Source organism: Diceros bicornis (genome assembly GCF_020826845.1).
Source record: "Diceros bicornis minor isolate mBicDic1 chromosome 27 unlocalized genomic scaffold, mDicBic1.mat.cur SUPER_27_unloc_1, whole genome shotgun sequence".
In the NCBI taxonomy this organism is placed as follows: domain Eukaryota; kingdom Metazoa; phylum Chordata; class Mammalia; order Perissodactyla; family Rhinocerotidae; genus Diceros; species Diceros bicornis.
In genome coordinates, this window is record NW_026690889.1 from 1,396,022 (window position 1) to 1,421,480 (window position 25,459).

General features: G+C 43.5%; 1 protein-coding gene and 1 long non-coding RNA gene across 2 annotated transcripts in view; one reads left to right on the plus strand and one right to left on the minus strand.

Annotated features, from left to right (window-relative positions):
* LOC131401949 (centrosomal protein kizuna-like) overlaps nt 1-25,459 on the plus strand; it is a 263,865-nt gene that overhangs the window by 168,603 nt on the left and 69,803 nt on the right. The gene's annotated exons all lie outside the window — the stretch shown is intronic.
* Nucleotides 15,795-25,196, minus strand: LOC131401964 (uncharacterized). The gene is made up of 3 exons (XR_009218153.1): nt 25,137-25,196; nt 18,250-18,297; nt 15,795-15,893 (listed from the first exon to the last, which is right to left on the minus strand). It is a non-coding gene; the product is annotated as an uncharacterized LOC131401964 (long non-coding RNA).

The following is a 25,459-nucleotide window of genomic DNA, read 5'->3' on the forward strand; positions in this document are numbered from 1 at the left end:
AAGAGAGCATTAATATTTCATCCAAGCAGAGCTTGCAAAGGAGGTGACTAATAATGAACCTTCTGATTCCTTCGCCGAAGGTTCAGCAACTGTTTCTGTAAAGGGCCAGGTAGTAAATATTTTCAACTTTGCAAGCCATAGGGTCACTGTTGCAACTCCAGTGTTATAATGTGAAAGCAGCCATCGATGTTGTGAATGGATGTGGCTGGGTGCCAATAAAACTTTATCTGTGGACAACAAAATTTGAATTTCATATACTTCTCATGTGTCATGGAATATTATTTTTCTTTTGACTTTCTTTCACCATTTAAAAATGTAAAAACCATTCACAGAAGCACTATTCCCAATAGCCAAAAGGTAAACAGAGCCTAGATGTCTATCAATGGATGAATGAATAATCAAAATGTGACATAGCTATATATTGGAATATTATGCAGCCATGGAAAGGAGTGAAGCAATCCACAAACAAAATGCAGGAAGATTGGCAACAGATGTTAGCTCAGGGTGAATCTTCCTCAGAAAATGAAAAAATATATATATATATATTTGTTAAATGCCCAATAATCTAAAACATTCTAGTTATTAGAAAATTAGTTAAAAGTCACAGCTGTTACCAACAGGTATCTGATTATCTCCAGACTTCATGCTCTTTATGCAGGGAGAATTGTAGTCCTGGATTTAGGAAGAGCCCTCAGGAGAGAGAGGCTTTCTGTTGTTTTCACTGCACTCCCTGCCCAGAGAATGAGATTTCCAATGAGACAGGTGAGTATATGCTTTACAGAGACTTTCTCTACCTCTCTGTTATGTCCGTTATTCATCCGAGGAAATATTCTGGATGAGAACTGCAGAGTTGAAATGCTTCCTTAGTCAATTTAGTAATTGACTATTATAACAGGCCACTCTCCTTCTTGAATTAAGTTCATGTATCCTAAATAAAAATCAAATCAGCATTCCAAATCCAGCTATATTTTATAAGAAGGCCATATCATGACTAAGCTTGGGTCATGCCATGTAATTCAGTACTCTAGTCCCTGAAAAGGGAGAAATAATAACCTCGATAACTGCAGAAAAGGACATTTAATTAAATTCAACACCATTTGTGTATTAAAAAATAAACAGCAACAACAAAAACAACTCTTACAAAATCAGGAATAGAAGGGAACTCTGTCAATCTCATAAAGAGTATTTACAGAGTCAAACTTTATGGTGCAGTGTTGAAATCAAGGATAAGAGAAGAACGTTCATTATCATTGCTTCTACGAAACACACACTGGAGGCCCTGCTTAATGCAATATTGGCAGGAAATGATACAAAAGGAATGATTTATTGGAAAGGATGAAATAAAACTGACATTATCTTCACCCGCTCCTCGGCTCAGCGGTTCGGGTTCGTCTCTCTCCGATTTCGCGGCCACAGTTCGGCTCTTTCCGTCTCTCCCCGCCAGGTCCCGGGCTCCGCCCACAGCCTGGTCCCCGCCCCTTGCCCCGCCCGCACCCTTGTCCCCGCCCACAGCCCCGCCTCTTTAACTGGTTTCCACCCACAGCCCCGCCCCTAGACCTGGTCCCTGTCCCTGGTGCTGACCCAGCCCGCGGACCGGTCTCACATTAACTCTAGAAACTAGACACCTCCCCCGAGGCTGGGGTGAGAGGCCCCGCCCCGCCCCGCCCCGTCCCCCCCGCGGCCTCAACCCGGAGCCCCCAATCGTCCGTTCTCCCCGAACTTCTCTCCTCCCAGACGCCCGCCCGAGACCGGAAGCGGAAGCGGGGGCGGCGCCGTGGATGGAGCGGGAGGTCTGCGCGGTGTGTCCAGTCTTCTCGGCGCGGACGGCATTCCCGTGGACCTTCGGCCGAAGGGGCGACGCGCGGTAAGCGGCGGGCGGTCCCGGCTCCGGTCGCGGTCCAGGGAGGGGCCTGGGCCGCGGGCAGCCCCGTCACGGCCCAGCGTCCCTCCGTCCCCCCGGAGCCCCGGTTCCCCCGGGCTGTTCGCTCAGGGCGCCCGAGGCTGCTGTTCCTCCCGGCTCCGGGCGCCGCCGGCCCCTCCTCAGAGTCCCCGTCACCGTCCTCCGTGTGATTTTGTCCGCAGGGCGCTTATCCGCGTCTGGAGGCGGTGTTTGGGTTGTTACAAATGGGGGCGCTCCTGGCATCTAGAGGGGGAGGCAGGGATGCTGCTCAGCGTCCTCCAGGGCCCAGGACGGCCCGACAGAGAATCATCCGGCCCCAAATGTCAGTGGTGCCGAGGTTGGGAGACCTGCTCCAGGGCCTGAAAATCTCCCGAGCCCTGAATGAAGTGTGGAAATTGTTTACAAGTCAGCGAGTCACTTACAGGGGCCCTAAATGACAAGCTTGTTTAAAGGGTCCAGAGTCAGCAAAAAGTCTCTGTCCAGCCAAGTGAGTTGAGCGACACAAGTGCACACAGCACGAAGCTGCTTCCTCCCATCTTGGGGAGCAGGTGACTGGATAGGAATCGGAAAAATCCAGTTTCAGCCAACAGTTACAGTTAAATCAGTAAATACAAAAAAGAAAAGTGAATTGGGTGGCCTTTCCATCCAACACCCTAGAAAAGGCCTCAAAAGCTTGTTTGCGCTTTTCTTCTCCCCTCAGACACGAAAACATCCGTGGAGCTCAAGTTTGAGGTGAAAGCAGGCTCAGAGTCCACCTGTCCTCGCTGATCCATGGATTTCTGTGTGACCAGGTGAGTACCCTGTGGACCTGGTACCAACAGGTTCCGGCAGCCTCCGCTGTGCAGAAGACCTGCCAGTGGGCTTTCCTGGGCTCAGGTTGTCACCACATGGACACTGAGAGTGAGGGTATCTTGAGAAAAATTATTGATGTTTGATGGATTATATTCAAGGGAAAGATGGTAAGCTGTGTGTGGTTCTGTGTGGTAAATATTTCAGTAAGTACAGTTATATGCAAATAAGAACACATAAAACAAATGTAAATAACTGCAAATGTGTATTATAGTAGAAAATATAGATTTACTTGCATTGCATAATACTCAAAAGTCAGGATTTATATATAATATAAATACAGAAATGTTTTGCGTGTGTATGTAGTATTAGAAGACATCCCATTAAATATTAGCAGGGATACTCAGCAACATTCCTTAGACCCATTCAACTTGACTTCTAAAGTCCTATAAATCCTCCACAAAAATTTGAAATAAAGGAGCATTCAGGGAAAAAGATGATTGGAACTTCTTTGTATTAATAACAAATTTAACATTGAATTTGCCAGTAGCCAGATTTATTTTGAGCATTTTTTTCTTTATGACATTTCAAATCATTTGGAGGAGTACTAAGCAACACTGTAGATTGCAGGGCAGGGCACTAGTCTCTAAAAAACCTGTTCTCACCACCTTGCCTTCTAAAGGGAATTAACTTTGTTTCTTGAAACTTTTCTGAAATAACGGTCTGGTGATTCACGTTGCAGAGAATCTTGTTAAGTAATTTTGTATTTAGTTGTTGGCCTCTACTAATTGTGTGTGTATGTGTGTGTGCCTTTTTCATTCTAGCTTTCCTGTGATGTTCTTGAGGGGAATGTGTGCTTGTCATGCAATAGATAGTCTTTGAGTTTATAATTTATGGTGACCCACCATCCTCGTTTATTCAGGACAGAGGGGTTTTCCAGGACACAGGACGTTTAGTATTCAAACCAGGGCAGTCCTAGACAAACTGGGATGGTTCCTCATCTGATGAGCCAGGCTCTGGGCCACATGCATGGGGACCTGGAGAACCAGAGAGACCTTGTCCCACCTCCGTGGAATTTATATTGTATTTGGGAATTTGGATTTTAAACAGTTAATGATGAGAGTAATGTGGGAGTTTGGCACAAGGGGACTCAACCTGAGGGGGCAGGGAAGCCCTCTTGAGAAGGACTGATATTTAGCTTGAGAGCTAGAGTTTGGACAGGATTTAGCTAGTTGGAGGGTTAGACTGGAGTGAGGATGTGGGAGTGTGTTCAAGAGAGCGTTTCAGACAGAGGGACCCGCATGAGGACACCCCTGAAGCAGAGAGCCTGGTGTGTCCATGAACTGAGAAGAGGGATGGCTGAGCCGAGTCAACACAGGGGGAGGGGTGTGAGCCACGCCGGCGATGGGGGACAGGCAGGACCAGATCAGGGGTGACTTGGGACTCTGTTCTAAGACCAGTGGGAAGACTCTGGAGAGATGCGAGTAGAAGGAGGATGTGATTAGCGTTTGGTCTAAGCACGTTGGTTCAAATGGATTTCATGGTTAAGAATGTAGACTTAAGAGGCAAGATGGGAGGTGCTGGGAATAAGATGAGGAATAAGATGATTGTTCCCTAGGCCTGGGTGATGGCTGTGGAGTATTAATCAAATAGAAAGAAAAGACCTTGGAGGGTAGAACCGAGAGAACGTAACGTTACTTTCTTGCCTGCATGTGTCAGATGGCACAGGGCAGAGACTGTTCTCCTCGCTGCTGTCCGTGCAGAGCTGCAGGCACCCCCTCACCCAGGTCTGTGTGTTCACCCCTCTTTGTCACTCACAGGCCCCCCTCCACATCCTACAGGAAGTCAGGCCTTACTTGTGAGGGGGTTGTCTCACATGGGAGACACCGAGGAGAGCCTCTCCAGACATCAGAGCAGCCCCTTCAGCCTCTCCCTCAGCCTCCTCCCTTCCCCTCTCTCGCTTTCCACACCCAGAAGGACCCCTGCTCAGTATTCCATGTCCCCAGGTTCTCCCTCCCCCAGGCTTGAGAAGGGTGGGGCAGCCACTGGGGTGGACATCATCTGCACCTTCCACTCTGACCCCCGCTGGTCCCGGGCTGGACAGAGAGTGACTCTACTGGGAGCCGTGCCATGAGACCCAGGGCGTCACCCACCTGGGCTCCCTCACCCTGGACGGGGACAGCCTCTACGTCAGTGGTGAGGGGCTGTGCTACAGCCACACTCTCTCTCCCAGTCAGAGTTCTGTGTTGCCTCCGTTGCTCTAAAGTGAGCTATGATCCATCTCTCTATGCTCCTGGTCTGGGATCAGTCTTCTCATCACTGTGTGATCACTGGGTCCAGCCACCTTCCATCTCGTTGCCTCCCCCCTGAACACCCCTCCCCTCTTCCCCTCCCCTCTTCCCCTCCCCTCTTCCCCTCTGCTTTCCCCACAAAGCTCCCTACATCCTCCCTCTCCCTTAATCCTTTATGTTCACCCCAACTCTTGCTCAGCTCCTCTCGCCTTCTCTCCACAGATTACACCTATGGAGCCGCAGCCCCGACTACCACCAGTGAGTATTCCTGGTCCTGATCTCCTGGGTCCCGTCGACATTTGTGGTTGGGGAGCACTTGTTCTCCTTCACCCGCTGTCCTTGGTGAGGGAAGCACCTGGAAGGGCCCTAATTCATCCCTTCTCTCCCTCCCGGGTTCTGGTGGAGAGTCCCAGCCCAGTGTGAGAAAGCCTTAGACACAGACGTGTTCTCCACCACATTCTGACCCCATGTGGTTTTCACTTTAATTCTCCTAAAGCCCCGCCCTTGGTCCTCCTTTTCCAGGTATCCCATCCGTCTGTCCAGTTTTCTGCCCGTCCATCTGTCTCTCCTCCGAGTTCAGTCTCTCTTGTTCACCTATCTCTCTCTCTCGGGCTCCTCTCATCCACAGGCTTGCTCATCCCTCTACTCACACAGTCACCCCTCCCCTCACTCTCATTTATGCTTCACCTGTGAATGGTGGTCCTGGCACAGCCACTGCTGGAGCCCGGGTGAGCCTGGGGGCTCCTCCCACTCTGTCCCTCCCTGATGACAGCCCTCGCCACAGCTCCCGAGCCAGACACCACGTCCCTGCATACTTCATCATCACCTGTGCCACCAGAAGCCACCACAGGTATCTGGGGGCCCCTTTTCCTTCCCAAGAGAAGCTCTCCGGCCCCACTCCTCCACCAGCCAGTTGTGATCCAGGAGCTGGGAAGCCAGGGTGTGAAATTCTGGTTTTAGGGCAATCATGCTGATCACAAAGATTATACTGACGATTCAGTCTAATGCCAGCCCTCAGAGAGCCCCTAATATTGTGAAATTAACACACCATTATAGTATGATGTGGGATGTTTTGGGGAGAGGCGCCTGGCATAATTTGGAAGGGAAGAGCTTGCTAGAGAAAGTTTCACCAGAATGGAGTCTTTGAGAATAAGTAGGAGGGACCCTGGAAACTAGAGGATGAAGGGTTTTCCTGGCAGAGAGGATTCCATGATCAAAGGCTCCGGCCAGAAACAACATGCTGTATGATGAGAATTGAAATGAATTTGGATTGCGTGAAGCATAATGTTTAACCCGCAGTAGATGGATAAAATGAGACTGAAAGGTCAGCAGAAGCCAGATTGAGTAGAGCCTTGAGTGCCAGGTCAAGAAGGTTGAACTAAACACTGAAGGCCATAGGGAGCAATGGGTGGTACTAGAGCAGTGGTGGCCCTAGTGAGGTATTCATTTCAGAAAGATTCTTCTAGTAGTCATGTAGAACATCCTTTAGACAGAGCATCCAGTGAGCCTGCTGGGGTGTTGGTCCCGGTGAAGGAAGTTAACACCTAAGCTGGGACAGGGATGGAGAGAGGGAGTATATGTGAGGACCAGTGTGCAACTGGAATTTGTGTTACTGGGAGGGAGGAGGAGCTGAGCAGATGTGCTGGTTCTGACTTGGGTGACCACACGGGTGGGTGGTGGTGCCACTGGGAGAGAAGACGACAGATGATAATGAGTGCAGGACTCTGGTCCTGCTCTCAGTGATGGCCATCGCTCTCCCTCTCGTCTTGCAGCTTTGGGGCACAACCTGAAGTCCCTCACAGTCACCTTCCCCATCTCCACCCTCAAGTATTCATCAGACAGGAGCAACGGCTCAGCCACGTTCAACTTCACTGAGAGGGTCCTGCAGAGCCTGGGGAGACCCTGGTCCCAGCAGCTCCCGTTGGGTTAATCCCACCCAGCCCCTCCCCCAATCCCTGTCCCTCCTGCTCCTCCTCCTCCTCCTTCCTCCCCAGCTGGATCCTTGTTCAAGAAGAGCAGCCTGGGCCTCTTCTCCTTGAGTTGCAGACTGGTCTCCCTCAGGTGAGACCCTCCCCTGATTAGTTGCCCCTAATGACCACTTTTGTCACCACCCCTCTCTGTCTTGCCCCTGTCCTCCCATTTCCTCCTTCCTGTTCTGACCCCCACCCCAGAGGTTTCCGGACCTCTCTCTAGAGTCCCCACGTCCCTCTCTCCCCAGGCCTGAAAAGGATGGGGAAGCCAGCAGTGTGGACGCTGTCTGCACCTACCATCCTGACCCCGTGGGCCACCATGCCTGTGTGCTGGGAACGGAGAGTCTCCACCTGTCTGCTCTTCCTCTTGGTGGCTCCAGGCTCTGCAGCACAGAGTTTATCCATCCAGAGAGAGCACCAGCTACATTTCCACATCATCAGCTGGAACCTCAGCAACCCGGAGCCCACATCCTGGGAATACACCGCCCTGCTGAGGGACACCCAGGACCAGGTGGGTTCTCCCCTGTCCCGTCTCTCCTTGCCCTGAGGGCACCGTCATTCCTCCATCTGACTTACATCTGTTACGTGATTGTTTCAACCCTTCACTTTCCCTGCGTACCTGGGTTCTCTCAGTGTCCAGAGGTGATGTCCTAGCTGCCTTCCCCATTTCTCACGTGGGTAAACTGAAGCTCAGAAAGGGGATTATTGTGCCTAAGGTCACACAGTGAGTTAGGGGCAGAGCCAGGATTTGAAGTCAGGTCTCCCTTGCCCCAAGGTCTGTGATCTTTCACTGGCTCCAGTGGCCCCCTGCATCTCCAGGAGACCTCCATCTTCTCACCCACTCTCCCTTGTGTTTGTTCTAGGTCACCAAGCTTTAAATGAAATTACATGAGAAATTCAGTTCCTCACTCACACACACTAGCCACATTTTAAGTGCTTGATAACAACATGGGGCTAATAATGAGTGTATTTGGTAGTGCAGGCAAATGTTGACATTATTGCTGAAAGTTCTCTTGGACAGGACCCAGAAGCAGGGAATCTAGAATCAGGGTAGAATTCCAGAAACCCTTGTTCATCCCTTGTGTCCTTCCAGGTCGGTCTCCCATGGTAACCACACTGGGTGGACTCACTGTGTACCTAGCCGCCTTGGCACAGAGACTGGATAGAGTTGCCATCTATGAGGAATTCCTGCGGCTGACCAGAAGGGTACCCAGCTGCAGAACTTGACCCTGGACGGAAAGAATGCCCTTGGGGATGGTAAGGCTCCCTGGTCATTGGGGAAGAAAGTGAGGCCTTTCTAGGGACTCTGGAGGCCTGGGACTGAGAGAACACTGAACTTGCTCAGGCTGGCAGGAGGTGGCATAGTCCCCCAGTCTTTACCCACCATTGAGAGAGAGAAAAGGACACCAGTGTAGTATGGGAGGCCCTCACCTTCTCCTAGACAGCTCAGTGACCTCAAGCTAGTCACCTCCCCTCTACGGACTTTTGTTTCCTTATCTCTGCACTGAGAGCCACTGGGCCAGATGGTCAATGAGGGCCTCCAGCTGTGTGTGAAGCAGACTTACAGGTTTGGGGGTGGATGTGGTTTCTGATCCACAGGCTATAGTTTGCCAAGTCCCGCTCTAGGTGAGCACCAATGCAGTAGAACTTTCTGCAGTGGTGGAATGTTCTATATCTGTGCTGTCCAGTGCATAGCTGCATGTGGCTGTTGAGTGCTCGAAAGATGGTATTGTGACTGGTCTTTATTGTTACTGATTTTTAATGTTACTGAGGTTAGAATTTTTATTTTATTTAACTAAAATTAATTTTAATTCAAAAAGAGACTTGTTGCTGCTGCATATCAGACAGCACACCTCTAAGAGGTTGTCTGGGTAGAGGCACAAGTAGGGTGACCTGCACCCCTCCCCCCATGCCCACTCCCTCCTGGAGTTTATGTTGTAGCTGGCAATAACAAGAATAGAGAATTGAAACTTATCAATTATTTGATCTGAACAAACTCATATTTTTAGGGGGTAACCAGAGAAGACTTCCTGCAGGAAATTACATTGTAGGTTAATCCTAGGAAATGAATATTAAGCAAATAGATAAAGGAGAAGGGGATGATGTGTTTCTAGGCACGGAAGAACAATTTTGAGTGGGAATTTACGAATTTAGAGAGATCACATAGGCTTGCCAACTGTGATGACCCATTCTCCCCCCCGGCCGTCATAAGATAGTCCAACCCAAATTCAGTCCTCTGTGCCCAGAGGTATTAATTTGGTTTAATTTATTACATTTTTGTTCTGTGATAATGGCCTTGGATTTTGTAGCAAAGTGTGCTCACTTTTTAGAGATGGAAAGTAAAATGGGGTGAAACATCATGATGTCTACTTGAGTTTAATATTTCATTGAAAACATGGGATGAATCAAGGGTGGCAAGTGTTAATAATTTATACATTGATGAAATATTGTTTTAATTGGATGGAATGTACATTGTTAAATCTAGATGATGGATGTTTATGAGACTGTTCCCTTTATTTTTCTGTGTCTAAAAAGTTTTATTAAAAAGAGTGAAACACACTCACATGCATTCTCCATTTCATTCACTTCCAGAATATTCTCCCAACAGAGATGACACCTTGACTGAGAAGCATGGTAAACCTGCAGGAAACCCCAGCCCATGGTAGGGGGCGAGTATCTTGATGCTGTGCCTCATTGAAGAGAACCATGCGCACAGGGTCTTGGATGATGAGGAAAGTTGGCCAACCCTTGTCAAGGACGGTTGAGGCACAGTGGGGTCAGCAGGAGCCCTGGGGCGATGACAGGAGGTGGCTCACCCCACCACTTGTCTCCCCAGACCTCCCCTTCTGGACCCTCATCCTCATCTGCTTGGCAGGCCTCCTGGTGCTCATCACAGGCCTGATCTGCTGTCTCCTGGTAAGCCATGACGTGTTGATTGTCTTCTTACCATTGGGTTGTAATCGCTCTTTATATATTATAAGTACACGTCCTTTTCTAGGGATATGTTTTGCAGATGTTTTCTCCCAGTCTGTGCGTGGCTTGCCTTCTCCTTCACAACATGAGTCATTGGGGAAATATAAGTGACAGTCATCATGAGATTCTACCACACTTGAGAATGGCTAAAATTAAAAAGACTGACTATAGCAAGTGTTGTTGAAGATGTCAAGTCACTGAAACTCTCATCGAGTGCTGGTGAAAAATAGCTTGGATGCGTCTTTAATAATTACATACGTCTATCCAGCCATTCCTCTCCTAGGAATCCATCCAAGGGAAATAAACTCATATGTCTACACACAGACTTGTACACACATGTTGATAACAACCTATTTATTCTAGACAAAAACGGAAAACAACCAAAATGTCCATCTACTGGTGAACAGATACACAAAGTGTGGTATATCCCCACGGTGGAATACTATTCAACCATAAAAAAGAATGAATTATTTTTTTTCTTTTTTAATTATTTTATTGAAATTATAAAGGGTGTTAACATTGTGTAATTTCGGGTGTTCATTATTATTTGTGAATTTCTGTATAGACTGCATCATGCTCACCACCAGTAGTCTAACTATTATCCATCACCATGCATATGTGCCCCTTTAACTCTTTCACTCAATGCCCAGCCCCCGTCCCCTCTGGTAACCACTAATCTGTTCTCTTTATCCCTGTGTATGTTTATCTTCTGCGTATGAGTGAAATCATGCATATTTGATTTTGTCTGGCTTATTTCATTTAACATCCTACCCTCAAGGTCCATCCAGGTTGTTGCAAACACGATGATCTTGTCTTTTTTTTCTGGCTGAGTAGTATTCCATTGTATATAATACATACCACGTCTTCTTTAAGCATTCATCTGTAGCAGGGCGCTTGGATTGCTTCCATGTTTTGGCTATTGTGAATAATGCCGCAGTGAACACAGGGGTGCATAAATCTCTTTGAATTGTTGATTTCAATTTCTTTGGATAAATACCCAGTAGTGGGATAACTGGAAGGTATGCTATTTCTATTTTTAATTTTTTGAGAAATCTCCATAGTGTTTTCCCTGGTGGCTGCGCCAGTTTGCATTCCCACCAGCAATGTGTGAGCGTGCCCTTTTCTCCTTATCCTCTCCAACATTTGGTACTTTTTGTCTTGGGAATTTTAGTTATTGTGACAGGTATAAGGTGATCTCTCATTGTAGTTTTGATTTGAATATCCCTAATAATTAGTGATGTTTTACATCTTTTCATTTGTCTGTTGGCCTTCTGTATATCTTCTTTGGAAAAGTATCTGTTCATATCCTCTGCCCATTTTTAGATTGGATTATCTGTTTTTTTGTTGTTGGGTTGTATGAGTTGTTTATATATTTTGGAGATTAACCCCTTGTCAGATATATGATTTGCAAATATTTTCTCCCAGTTGGTGGGTTGTCTTTCCTTTTTTTTTTTTTTTTTTGGTGAAGAAGATCAGCCCTGAGCTAACATCCATATCCATGGTAATCCTCCTCTTTTTTTCTGAGGAAGACTGGCTCTGAGCTAACATCTATTGCCAATCCTCCTCCTTTTTTTTTCCCCCAAAGTCCCAGTTGACAGTTGTATGTCATAGTTGCACATCCTTCTAGTTGCTGTATGTGGGACGCGGCCGCAGCATGGTGGGAAAAGTGGTGTGTTTGTGCGCGTCTGGGATCCGAACCTGGGCCGCCAGTAGCAGAACGTGCACACTTAACCACTAAGGCTCGGGGCCGGCCCTGTCTTTTCGTTTTGTTCATCGTTTCCTTTGCCTTGCAGAAGCCTTTTAGTCTCATGTAGTCCCATTTGTATATTTTTTCTTTTCTTTCCCTTGCGTGAGTAGACATGGTATTGGAAAAGATGCTGCTAAGATCGATGTCAAAGACTGTACTGCGTATATTTTCTTCTAGGAGTTTTATGGTTTCAAGTGTTAGATTCAAGTCTTTATCCATTTCGAGTTAATTTTTGTGTATGGTGGAAGATAATGATCTACTTTCATTCTTTTGCATGTGGCTGTCCAGTTTTCCCAACAGCATTTATTGAAGAGACTTGCCTTTCTCCATTGTATGATCTTGGCTACTTCGTCAGAGGTTAACTGGCCACAGATGTCTAGTTTTCTTTCTGGGCTTTCAGTTCTGCTCCATTGATCTATGAGTCTGCTTTTGTGCCAGTACCATGCCATTTTGATTACTATAGCTATGTAATATATTTTCAAGTTAGGATTGTGATGCCTCCAGCTTTGTTCTTTCTTCTCAGGATTGCTTTGGCTGTTCGAGGTCTTTTGTTATTCCATATATATTTTAGGATTCTGTGTTCTATTTCTGTGAAGAATGTCGTTGGAATTCTGATTGGCATTGCATTGAATCAGTAGATTACTTTAGGTAATATGGACTTTTTAACTGTGTTTATTTTTCCAATCCATGTGCATGGAATATCTTCCCATTACTTCAGGTCATCATTGATTTCTTTCACTAATGTCTTATAGTTTTCATTGTATAGGTCTTTAACCTCTTTGGTTAAATTTATCCCTAGAGACTTTTTTCTTTTTGTTGCAATTGTAAATGGGATTGTATTCTTGAGTTCTCTTTCTGTTAGTTCATTATTAGAGTAGAAATGCAACTGATTGTGGTAAGTTGATTTTGTACACTGCAACTTTACTGTAGTAGTTGATTATTTCTAATAGTTTTCTGATGGATTCTTTATGGTTTTTTCTATTTACAGTCATGTCATCTGCAAACAGCAAGAGTTTCATTTCTTTCTTTCCAATTGGGATTCCTTTTATTTCTTTTTCCAGCCTAATTGCTCTGGACAAAACCTCCAGTACTATGTTGAATGGGATATGTCCTCTTGGTGGAAAGTCCCCTTTATCATTATATACTGCCCCTCTTTGTCTCTCATAGTCTTTTTTATCTTGAAGTCTGCTTTGTCTGATATAAGTATGGCAACACCTACTTTCCTTTATTTGCCATTTTCTTGGAGTATTGTCTCCCATCCATTCATTCTGAGCCTGTTTGTTTTTAGAGCTGATATGTGTTTCCTGGCGGCAGCATATCGTTGGGTCTTCTTTTCTAATCCACCCCACCACTCTGTGTCTGTTGATTGGAGAATTCAATCGATTTACATTTAGAGTGATTATTGATACATGAGGGCTTAATCCCACCTAATCTATATTTCCATTGTTCCTCTTCCTTTGTGTTTCTGACTACCATTTCATTTTGGGGGTTTTCTGTGGCAGTTTTCTCTATTTTTACGATCCAAGGCTCTGCTCTGATTTTTTGTTTGCTGGTTACTCTGAGGTTTGTATGAAGATCTCATAGATGAGACAGTCCATCTTCTGATAGCCTCTTATCTCCATTAGCCTAAGCAGGTTCCATCCCTTTCCTCTTCTCCTTCTGAGTTATTGTTGTCACAAGTTATTCATTTTTGTGTTGTGCGTTTGTGACTAAGTTGAAGTGTTTATAGTTACTTTTGATGCCTTCCTTCCCTTCTTCTTTTAAGTTATAATTAAGTATTTGCTACCCTGTTGTGAAACAGAGCTGTAGCTTTCTGATTCTGTCTATTTATCTCTTTGCTCAAAGCTTTGTAGACATTTGCCTTCTTTTTGTTTCAGGTATGAGGGCGTTCTTGATCATTGCTTGTATGGGAGATCTCGTGGCGATGAACTCCCTCAGCCTTTGTTTATCTGGGAAAACTTTTATTTCTCCATTGTATCATAAGGATCATTTCACTGGATAGAGTATTCTTGGCTGAAAGTTTTTTTCTTTCAGTATTTTTAATATATCATTCCATTCTTTCCTTGCCTGTAAAGTTTCTGCCAAGAAATATGCTGAAAGCCTGATAGGGGTTCCTTTGTAGGTTATTTTCTTCTGTCTTGCTTCCCTTCACATTTTTTCTTTGTCATTGTCTTTTGCCAATTTTACTATTATACGCCTTGGAGAAGGTCTTTAAGCATTGATGTAATTAGGCGTTCTGTTGGCTTCATGTATTTGTAAGTCCGGTTCTTGCCCAGGGTTGGGAAGTTCTCAGCTATTATTTCTTTGAACAAGCTCTCTGCTCCTTTCTCCCTCTTTTCTCCCTCTGGAATACGTATAATTCTTAGGTTGCTTTTATAATTGCGTCATATATTTCTCCAAGAATTCCTTCATTTTCTAAAAATCTGAGTCCTTTCTCCTCGTCCACTGGAAGCATTTCTATATTTCTATCCTCTAAATCACTTATTCTTTCAACCATGATATCAGCTCTATTTTGTAAGGATTCTAGATTCTTTTTTATCTCATTAATTATGTTCTTTATATCCAGAATTTCTGCTTGTTTTTTTTTTAATAGTTTCAGTCTCTTTGATGAAGTATTCCTTTTCCTCATTAATTTTATTCCTGAGTTCATCGAACTGTCTGAACATTCTTGTAACTTGGTGAGTTTCTTTATGACAGTTATTTTGAATTCTCTGTCATTTAGATTGTAAATTTCTGTGACTTCAAGGTTGGTTTCTGGAGATTTGTCATTTCCTTCTGCTCTGAATTGTTACTGCAGTTTCTTATGGTATTTGATGAACTTATCTTTTGCCTGCGTATTTGTGGTAGTATCAGGTCGCAGACTGGTGAGGGTGGGCCTCTTTACATAGTCTATGGAATTGAATGCTAATCTCTTCCACAATCAGCCGTGTGAACACATCCAGAAATAATGCTTAACTAGCTTTCTGGGCATCCCTTAGCTCTGTCAAGTTGACACCTGAAATTAACCAAAAAGGGTCAAGTTACAGAAGTGAGATGGGGGGATCTTTCACTGGGTCAGGAAGGAAAAGGACTGAGGTGGTTTTGGAAGGATCTGGAATTTTCTGGACTTTCTCGAAGAGCTTTGATAGAGCAGTCTTAGCAGTCATGGGGAAGGAAGCCTATTTCAGAGGGTCAAAGAGTGACTGAGAAACGGAAGGGCAGAGAGGGAGTGGAGGTGGACGGCTGTGCCTTGTGCCTCCTGACAGTGGCCTCTGGATTTAACACAGTGATGGCTCTGTCCCAGAGCCCACAGCTTTGGTGTGGGGCTGACTCCTCACTAGGACTAGGGTGTTCTAATTCCTCAGTGTGAGCTAATCTGCATATTCCAAATCCCCAATGTCCTAGCAATGGGGTGTCAAATGGCCCTCTCTGGTCCAGCAGGATCCAGGCACAGGACACTTTATGGAACAGGAGGAGGAGCTGGGTATACACGGGGTTCTTACCTGCCAGACCTGGAGTTCTGGGGAGTGGAGCTGAGCGAGGCCACAGTGTAGGAGCCGCTGACTGGGTTTGAGGCCACCTGGGAGGAGAGCAGAGTAGGGGTGGGCATCAGGGACGGTCAGGACAAGACCTGCCCCCTCCTTTCTATGCTGCATCTCTGTGCCTGGACACAATCTACTCCTCAAGTCTCGTTACCAAGAGCTGATTTCTTCCCTCATCGAATCTTTTCTTCCTTCTTCTTATATTGTTAAATTATTTTAAGTTAAATTTCGCTGGGTTTTCTCTCCCATACATTTAAAATTATTCCTTACTGATTCTTAGATGGAGACTGTGATTTCAGTGAGTTACAATGAAAAATGAAGGAGTTCAGGGGTGATAACTGTGGACCTGAGAAATTTAAATGATGGCATCGGGCATGGTCCATGATCTTCAGGACAGCCATATGATAAGCCACATGATAATCAGAATTTTTAAGACAAGGTACTGTTAGGTTTTATGGTTTGAGTGAGAACAAAGGGAGAGGCCTACAATTGACACACAGTTTACACACAGCAGAGAACCCTCCCTCACCTCTTCCAGCTCCTGGTGGTTCCTGCTTCCCTGTCTTGTGGCAGCAGATCTCCAATCTCTGCCTATGTCTTTCACATGATCTTTTTCCCTCCATGTCTCTGTGTCCTCATCTCTTCTTATAAGGATGCCAGTCACTGAATTGAGGGCCCACTCGTTTAATCTTCTCAGCAATCCTGGAGGTAGATACTGTTGTTATCCTCATTTTATAGGGAGCCTCAGAGGGGTAAGTTAACTTGTCTAAGACTGTACAGCTAGGCAGAGGCAAAAATCAAACCCTGACCATTTGGCCCCAGCAGCCATACTGTTAGCCATCTTGCTGCACTGCCTTATAAGTGAGCATGGGTGAAAGGCTCTTCAAAAGTTGGGAGGAATTCCTGATCAGATAAAAACATCCTAGCTACATCATGTGAAATATTTCAATTATTTATTTAGATTCTGCATTTTTATCTAACTCTGGGAGCTAGTGAAATGGTCTCCCTTAGTGCTGTAATATTCCAGCTGAATCAGGTGAGCCGTGAAAAGCAGAGTGCCCATCTCTAAACTGCTCACATTTCCAATAAAAGGAGCATCCATTTGAGTTGGCTTTTTTGGAGAGAAGAAATACCTTCAAGCTCCACTGAAGAAAACTTCAAGCAAGAAGACAGATGTGTGCCTAGTGTGCAGTGGCTTTGCAGTGGCTTTGGCTGTGGATTTGAGCCATGTCAGGAGAGGTGGTGGAGCTGTGAGCGGAAGAAGCCCCACAGCAGGAGAGGCACCAGACGAAGACACCCCAGCGTTACACAGTGGGAAGAGTTCCATCCTGAGAGGACAGCCTGCAGCTCCCAGGATCTGAGTAGTATTCATAAGACCAAGGCAGCCACTGTAGAGCCCAGGCTTATCTCCAAGGGGTGAAGTGACCCGTGTTCTGGAGGGGACACCTGGTTAAAATAAACATCCTGGCAAGGGGAAAGGAGTCATAAGACTATCCTGAAGTGCCCATATTTAAAGAGGAAATGACTTAGGTTGGAATTGCCGGGAAGCAGATCCTGAGACAAGGATTTGAGTATAAGTAGTTTATGTAGGAGGTGGTCCCAAAAATCCCAAATAGAGGAGAGAGGAAAGTGACAGGGCCGATAAAGAGTGTGACTGAGTAGGTTACCTCTGTGAGCAGCTGGAGCTCAGTCCCCTTACGGAACCTTGGAAGACTGTAGAACATGCCTCAGAGTTATTGCACACGGGGGTGGGAAAGGGAGGCGTTTACCCTTCCCCTCCCGTCTGTCACTGACTGAGTGTTGTGCCTGGCTCCACTTCTGGCAGCTGCACAGCAGCGAGGGAAGTGCTCCGGCCAGGAGGCATGGGTGCTTGTAGGAGGACACTGTGGGCATGTACTGGGGTGGTGAGGGCCCCAGGGATATGGGCCTGGCCCTGTCATACTCGCTACAGGAAAGAACAGTAGGGGAAGGGGGTGAAGGAGTTGGGTTCTTACTTAAAGTTGTCTGTATAAGCCTCAGTTTCTTATCCTTGCTGGCCCACAGTGCTTCCTTCACCAACAGTCCCCTTGAATCACTGCTCAGTTATACACAGTGCACAAGAATCTCCCTAATGTGCGGCTCTGAGCGGTTGCCCAGGTTTCTAATACCAAGCCATTGTGCCTTCATGGGGATGGTGACCCCTCAGCTCTGCCATCCTCAAAGATGTGACTTCATTTGACCCAGAGCGATGACAAGTCGAAAGGTAGTCTCTCTGTGTTCAGCTGGACCTCTTTTATCTTAATAGCTTTTAATTCATGTGTGTTTCTATTCAGAAAACAATTAGAAATTAAACTGAATACACAAACAGTTTTTCAAGTCCTGGCCCTAAAACTAGATCTGCAGGCCTGTTTTCAGGAGAGGGTAGTAACTGCTCTTCTCTCCAGGCTCGCTAGACCATGAGCTCCCGTGGGGCAGGGCCCAGGGCCCCTTCCCCTGCTACACCTGGTGAGTGAGAATGGCCCGCTGACTTCAAAGAGGGAGAGGAGACAGCTATTCTCTTTGAGCCAGGTGTGCACGCCTCCCATTTCACATGGAGTTAGAGGGCAAATGAAGTTTGAACTCTCCACATCCTGCTTCCTTTTAGGGGTGCCTTCCAGGTGGGTAGTGGGGAATGTGGCTCAGATTTACAGCTAACACTTACATTGGTCTTACTGTGTTTCAGGTACTAAGGTCTTTATATATGTGTGTATATAAATATTTATAAATATACACACAAACATAAACATATACACACTCTCATTGCAACAACCTTACAAAGTAAGAACTATTTTTGTACCCATTTTACAGATTAAGAAACAGAGGCCAAAGAAGTTAGGTAACTTGTTCCCAGGTCACACAACTGGTCGGTAGAAGAGCAAATCTCAGCAGACTGGTTCAGAGCCTTAATTAATAAATATATCTACTCACTTTTCAGTTACTGGAAGAAAGATTTCACTTAGGAAAATGATGAGAGGGAGACTTTCTTTAAGGGATTTAGCTTCTCTCGTAGTCAAGAAAGAAAATAACAATAAAGTCTTACCTTTTGTGGAAATGTTTGGCTACCCAACTATCGTTCCTTTCGCCTTCTCTGTGGTGAAATTATGGGACAAGTGTGTTAGGTGTCAAGGCTCTTACAAGTGAGAAAGCTGTGTTCATACATATAGGTGCACATCTTACAGTGGAGTGATGGGGAAGAGAGAAAAAGTGAACGAGAATGGGAAAAGGAAACATAAGTCGATTTTGCATGAGGCAGATAAATTTTGTGAGTAACAGTTTCTTTTCTCCTTTTGATAGTACAAGGGATTACAGAGGCCTCCACAGGAGAACAAATATTGATTTCTTGTTCTTTAGAAGACTTTCCAAACTTTGTGTACTTATATTCTATGAAATACTGTATTAGTAGAAAAGGACAGCCTGCTTCATATAGTCTGAAAAAAAATGTTAGTGCCTAGAACTTTTTTTGGAAAGGAATCTAGCAATAACCATCACAGTTAATAGCCATATATACTTTATCCCAGCCATCCAACTTTTGGTAATCTATGCTCTAGGAATAGAAGCTCTAGTTAATTTAATAATGTTAATATAGTGAAAAAAAATTAAATATATGAGGAAGGAATGGACAGGTGGTTAATCCATTTTAGGAAAAAGGAGCCTGCCTGTGGATGAGATTGCTTTTTTAATTGTGGTAGAGTATGAGTTGCTTTTATCTTTACTCAGGTCTCTCAGAATTAGAAAATGGAGTTGGTGTTCTGTCTCTCTGTGGTAATTCTTTAGTGAACAGGGAACTCTAAGAGACATAGTTATATCCTGAGTCACCCTATTTGGGAATTTCCAAGCAGATACAGGGCATATTAAATTGTATTATAAAAGAATGAGCTGTTGCCTTGATATTCTCAGACACTTGTTAAGCTTCTGTTCTTTACTTGAAACCAAGACTTAACTTGTATTGTTTTGATGAAGGCAGTTGCTTTGGCTTAGAGTTATTGGGGAAAATGTTGAACAAAAAATGTTCCATCATTTTTTGAAAATCACCTACTGGTACAATTTAGGAATGCTGAATTTCTCCTGAAGCTTCTGTCTGCTTTTCTACTCTTCCCATTTACCCTACAGGGACTTGATTTTATTTATCAGGTACAAGTTCCATTTAGAGTCTATTTTAGTAGATCTGGTTTTGTACTGGTTGTATTTACTAAGAAATTAGACATAGACTTCAGATTCATTATTAGGGATTTTTATTTATTTTTTCAAAAAAGCTATGGTTCAGTAACACAATTTGAGTTTAAATGATTCAGTTTTGAGAATTGTAGCATAAGAAATGGGCACTGGAGTGCTTGTGTCTGGGTTTGAATCCTGTGACAGAGAGCAAATTGTTCAACCTTGCTAAATCTTGTAAGAGTGGGGATAATAATAATGGTTGTTTTGAAGATTAAAAAAGGTAATAGATATCTGCTTGACATCTGGTAAGTGCTTGACAAATGTTCACTGATCTTGTCACCACCACTCTTACCACTGTCACCATCATCACCATCTTTATTCTCCACTAGGTTAGCCATACTTTGGTCCTGGCTTCTTGCCGCTGATCTAGGATAGTGGAGAGGCCAGCTATGGGGGTAGAGAGGCTAGCTATGAATTAAAGAAATGGGAAGTAAAGCCCCCTGGTGGTAACAACTCATAATATATTGATTTTATAGTGATTTATCCTACAAAATAACTTAGAATACATCCTTTGAAGCCTAAATTTAATGGATCCATTTTAAAATTTAGATAGTTCCAATGACTATTGGATTTAATGGCCAGAGACATCTCTTTGTGGCCTCAGTTGAGAAAATTTGGTTGTGTCTATAATCTATCACAGTGGCAAAAAGGAAAGAACAGTTACAAATCACATTGGTGTGGTGTCTTAGTTGGCTCAGGCTGCCATAACAAAATACTACAAACTGGGTGGCTTAAACAACAGAAATGTATTTTCTCCCTCTTCTGGAGGCTGGAAGTCCAAGAGCACGGTGCCAGCAGGGTTGGTTTCTGGTGAGGCCTCTCTCCTTGTGTTGCATGTGGCCACCCTCCTCTGTGTCCTCATATGGCCTCTCCTCTGTGCCTGTGCGTGGAGAGAGAGCGATCTCTGCTGTCTCTTCCTCTTCTAAGGACACCAGTCCTATCAGATTAGGGCTCTACCCTTATGACCTCATTTAACCTTAATGACCTCCCTAAAGGCCCTGTCACATTGGGGATTGGAGCTTCAACATAAGAATTTGGGGCCAGCACAATTCAGTTTATAACACATGGTAAAGTAAAATAATTCCTTCAGGATTGTTATATGTGTTTTTATTAAGGGATATTTTTGAAATCTTCTTAATGTAATTTAAGGACTTGTTTATGTGGAAACTAAAAAGTGATAATTATACTGTGTGAAAAGCTGAAAATTTAGTCTGACAGCTCTGTTTCCATTCTACATTCACCTTGATGCTTCCCAATTCCCTTGTCTGGGGAAAAAATATATTAAGAAAAAATTAAAATTTCCTCAGCATATTGTAAAACGAAGTATAACAAATATTTTTTCAAAGTACAGTAGTGGTCAAGATCCTCTTGCTTTGAAAATTCCGGTTAGTAATTATTAACCGAGACATCATTACAATAATTCTAAACTTGCTGATATCTCCTTATATATGTCCCCTCTTTTCCTCCAGCAAAGAGGAATGCCTGATTGAAGAAGTTACCTTCTGTTCCTTAATAAGTATTTTCAGTTGTGTTTGTTTGCTTTGCTATCACTTTGCCCAACTCTCAATATTTTTTAAGAAATTGCAGATGGGTAACTGTGACAGGAAAAGGAAGAACTGAACTAAAATCTTTGATTATAGATTTACCTCAAGCACTCAACTACAGAAAGTAATAGGAAGGCGTAAAAAAGTTGATCATTATGTCAGATCCTTAAATTCTGATACACGATCCTTCTTTCGGCAATAACATCTGTCTCTCAAAAACCTGTCAATTCCTAATATTATTCTAGTGTCAACAATAATGTGAAACGCGACATTCTCTCTTCAGCTTCCCTGGTTCAGAAACTGCTTTGAGAAGACGCATAATTATGTTCAGAATTTTAAGATTCAAGACCACTCTATTTCCTGTTGCTAAGCAAACCAACTGACAGACTATTTTAAAAAAGAAAAGAGACGCCTGTCTTTGTGCCTGTTCTCGGCAAGTGGGAAATCTGCCAACCTGCAAAAGCCCAGCTTGTATTTCGCTAGAGCCAATATTTTACTTTGCAAATGTTGAGCCCGTTCAAATGTAGCATTACCTTATGGTGAGCAGGAGTTAATTTTTGCAGATTTCTTGTACATTTTTTGTTATAAAAGTTTAAAGTATTGCTGGTGGGCGTGTAAAATGGTACAGCCACTTTGGAAAACAGTTTGGCAGTTTCTCAGAATGTTCAATATAGTTCCCATATGACCCAGCAACTCCACACCTAGGTATATACTCAAGAGAGGTAAAAACATGCACACAAAATCTTATGTGCAAATTTCAAAGCAGCAGTATTCATAACAGCCAAAAAGTGGAAACAACTCAAATGTCCATCATCTGATAAATGGAGAAACAAAATGTGGTATATCCATGCAATGGAATATTATTTGGCCGTTAAACGGAAGTACTTATAACTGCTACAGCATGGATAAACCTTGAAAACGTTATGCTGAGTGAAAAAAGCCAGTCAGGGGCTGGCCCAGTGGTGTAGCGCTTAAGTACACGCGCTCTGCTTTGGCGCCGCCGGGTTCGCAGGTTTGGATCCCAGGCACAGACCTATGCACTGCTCATCAAGCCATGCTATGGTGGCATCCCATATACAAAACAGACGAAGATGGGGACAGATGTTAACTCAGGGCTAATCTTCCTCAGCAAAAAGAGGAAGATTGGCAACAGATGTTAGCTCAGGGCCGATCTTCCTCACCAAAAAAACGAAAAAGAAAAAAGCCACTCAAAAAAGACCACCTATTACACCTATTGTATAATTTTATTGATATGAAATGTCCAGAAGAGGCAAATCTTTAGAGACAGAAGGTAAGTGGTTGCTAGGGCTGGAGGTTGGGGAGGATGGGGAGTGATTGCTAAAGGGTATGGAGTTTCTTTCTGGAATGATGAAAATGTTCTAAAATTGATTGTGGTGATAGTGGCACAGCTTTGTGAATAAACTAAAAAACTGCTAAACTATATAGTTTAAAAAGATGAATTGTATGATCTGTGAATTATGTCTCAATAAAACTGTTTTTAACAGTTTCAATTAAGTTAAATTTGTTAAATTTGGGAAAAAAAAGCCAAGAAGACAATGTTCATTTTCCTGGCATAATCCTTTACAAACAGATTTTGGGTAATTTCTTTTTCCTGTGTTTAGATTGATCTTTACATAGGTATAAGCATACTGAATATATAATTTTTTTTTCATTTACCATATTTCAGCATTTCCCTTGATGTGACATAGTCTTCATTTGCCTCATTTTTATGACTTCCTAATCTTGCCTATTTTGTTGTCATATAGGTCGCTTCCAACTTTTCATGATTATAAATAATGCTGCAAATGAACTTGTTTGTCCACGTAGCTTTTTTTTCTGTTAGGTTTATTTCCTTACAATGTTTCCATGTAGAATTATAGAATCAAAGGCAACAAGGATATTTAGGACCCTTAATGTCTGACTCTTTTCCAAGAGGATTCTGCCTGTTTATTCTGCTACCAAGAATGCAAGAGCTTCTATTTTACCTATCATTCATCAGTACTGGGGGTTATAATTTTTTAAGTGAACTTTTCATTCTAGAATAATTTTAGGTTTGCAGAAAAGCTGCAAAGATAATATCAAGATTTCCCTTGAATTCCTTACTCAGTGTCCGCCATTGTTAACCTCTTACATTATAGTGCCACACTTGTCAAATCTAAGAAACCAACATAGGTACATCACTATTGACTAAACTCCAGACTTTATTCAGATTTCACCAGTTTTTCTATTAATGCCTCTTTGCTGTTCCAGGACCCAGTCCAGGATTGAGTGTTATAATTTTAATTTAAAAAAATTTAATATAATGGGTATAAAATGATATTACATTGTTGTCAGTCTTGTTTTTTGTTTTTTTTAAGCCAAGTTTTTAAGGGAATATTTCTAACTATTTTGTTTGATAGGAGAAAGATTGGAAGTTAATTTCCCTCCCAATAAACTTAGTTTATCGGGGCTGGCCTGGTGACACAAGCGGTTAAGTGCGCGCGCTCCGCTGCAGTACCCAGGGTTCGCTGGTTCGGACCCCGGGCGCGCACCGACGCACCGCTTGTCAAGCCATGCTGTGGCGGCGTCCCATATAAAGTGGAGGAGGATGGGCATGGACGTTAGCCCAGGGCCAGTCTTCCTCAGCAAAAAGAGGAGGATTGGCAGATGTTAACTCAGGGCCCATCTTCCTCACAAAAGAAAAAAAAAAACTTACTTTATGAAAGTGTTATTCCTGTCACTTGAAAACTAGAAACACACTTCTGCGGTCTTCCTGCCAAAAATGCATAACCAGAATGTAACCATGAGGAAACATCAGTCAAACACATATTGAGAGACAGTCTACAAAGTAGCCAGCCTATATTCTTAAAAAGATGTCAAGGTCAAGAATGACAAAGACAGACTGAGGAGCTGTTCCAGATTAAAAGAAATTTAAGAGACATGACCCTAGATTGGATCCTGAACCTGGAAAAAAGTTGGCTACAAAGGAGTTTGTTGGGCCAATTGACAAAATCTGAATGTGGACTGTGGAATGAAAAATAAGATTGTATCAATGTAAAATTTCCTGATTTTAATCATTGAACTCTGCTCATGAAAGAGAATGTCCCTGTGGACATTTGGAAATACATACTGAACTGTTTAGGGGGAGAGAGGGAAGATGTCTGTAACTTACCTTCAAATGGTTCAGGAAAAAATAGTATGCATATATATAAACATACTCACATGCATGTATGTAGAGGGAGAGAGAATGATAAAATAAATGGGGCAAAACATAAACAATTGTTAAATCCAGCTAAAGAGTATTAGGGAAGTTTCTTGTATGATTCTTGCAACTTTTCTGTAAGTTTGAAGTTATATCAAAATAAAAAGTTACCCCTCTCCCCCTCCAAAAAAGTAGAACTTTTTTCCCTATTGAGTCTCCTAAATAATTTTCTATTTATTCCTATTGGGTCTCAGCAGATCCTCAAATACAAGTTGCCTCCTTTGATCCTTATGGGGGAATAATGCACCAGACTGATTTTTATGCATAATTAAGGGTAATCTTTTTATAACTCCTGATTTATTACATGCCACTAAAATATAATGTTCTCATTAATTAGTGTATTACTAGAGTTTGTTGAGGACCCAGAGTTCCATATTCTAAAAAGTCTGGAATTCTTGGCAAAATGGCACTTAATAACTACTTGCTATCACAGAGAATTGTAACTTCTCCTGTTTTTAGGAAGTACCCACTGTTAACAGTGCTTTTTTGAATTGGTCATTGTTTTCAGTTCCTGTGGTTACGGAAGCGTTTACTGTAAGTTAAATCATGGTTTTGTGCTACTTTTGTTGATCGCACAGGTTACCATTTAGACTCTTGTTGTTTCTCTCCGCTTCTTGGCTCTCTGCATTCTTTGTCCAGTGGAAATGGGCCTGGAGTCTTCTGCCTCTCTTAGTGGGTCAGAGGAGTTTGAGAACTACTGGTTGCAAGGAGTAACTCAAGGCACTTCCTTTGGCCCTCCCAGGTGGCTTTCTCATCTCTGAGACAGGCCTACACCTTTGCTTTATGTCTTGGCCTTTAACAGACCAACAAAGAGGGAGGGACTGCTGTGTACTCCCTGAGCTGGGTTAGTAATTTCTCTGGTATTGGTTCATCAACACTCCCTAAATGAGTCTTGAAAGTGAAATATCCAGGGCCTTCCAAACTCACAAGTCTGGTCACTGATTTGCCTCAGGTCTTCACTAAATGACCGCTATTGTGTACCTACTCTGAGCCCTCACGTGCAGCCAGCTGAAGCTCAAGCACAGTAGCACATCACTTGGAGCCATCTTTATAAATAACTTATTTTGAGAACAGGAAAAATGAAAGTAGTTGTTACATTAGGGTACTGGTAATAGGTGATTTTTGCCTGTTTTAAAATTTGTCTTTGTTATTATATCAGCTTTTCAATTACAAAAGGAATAGAAGACACATTGTATCACAAATACTGTTCATATTGATAAATCAGAATGTTGATTAATATAATTTTGCTA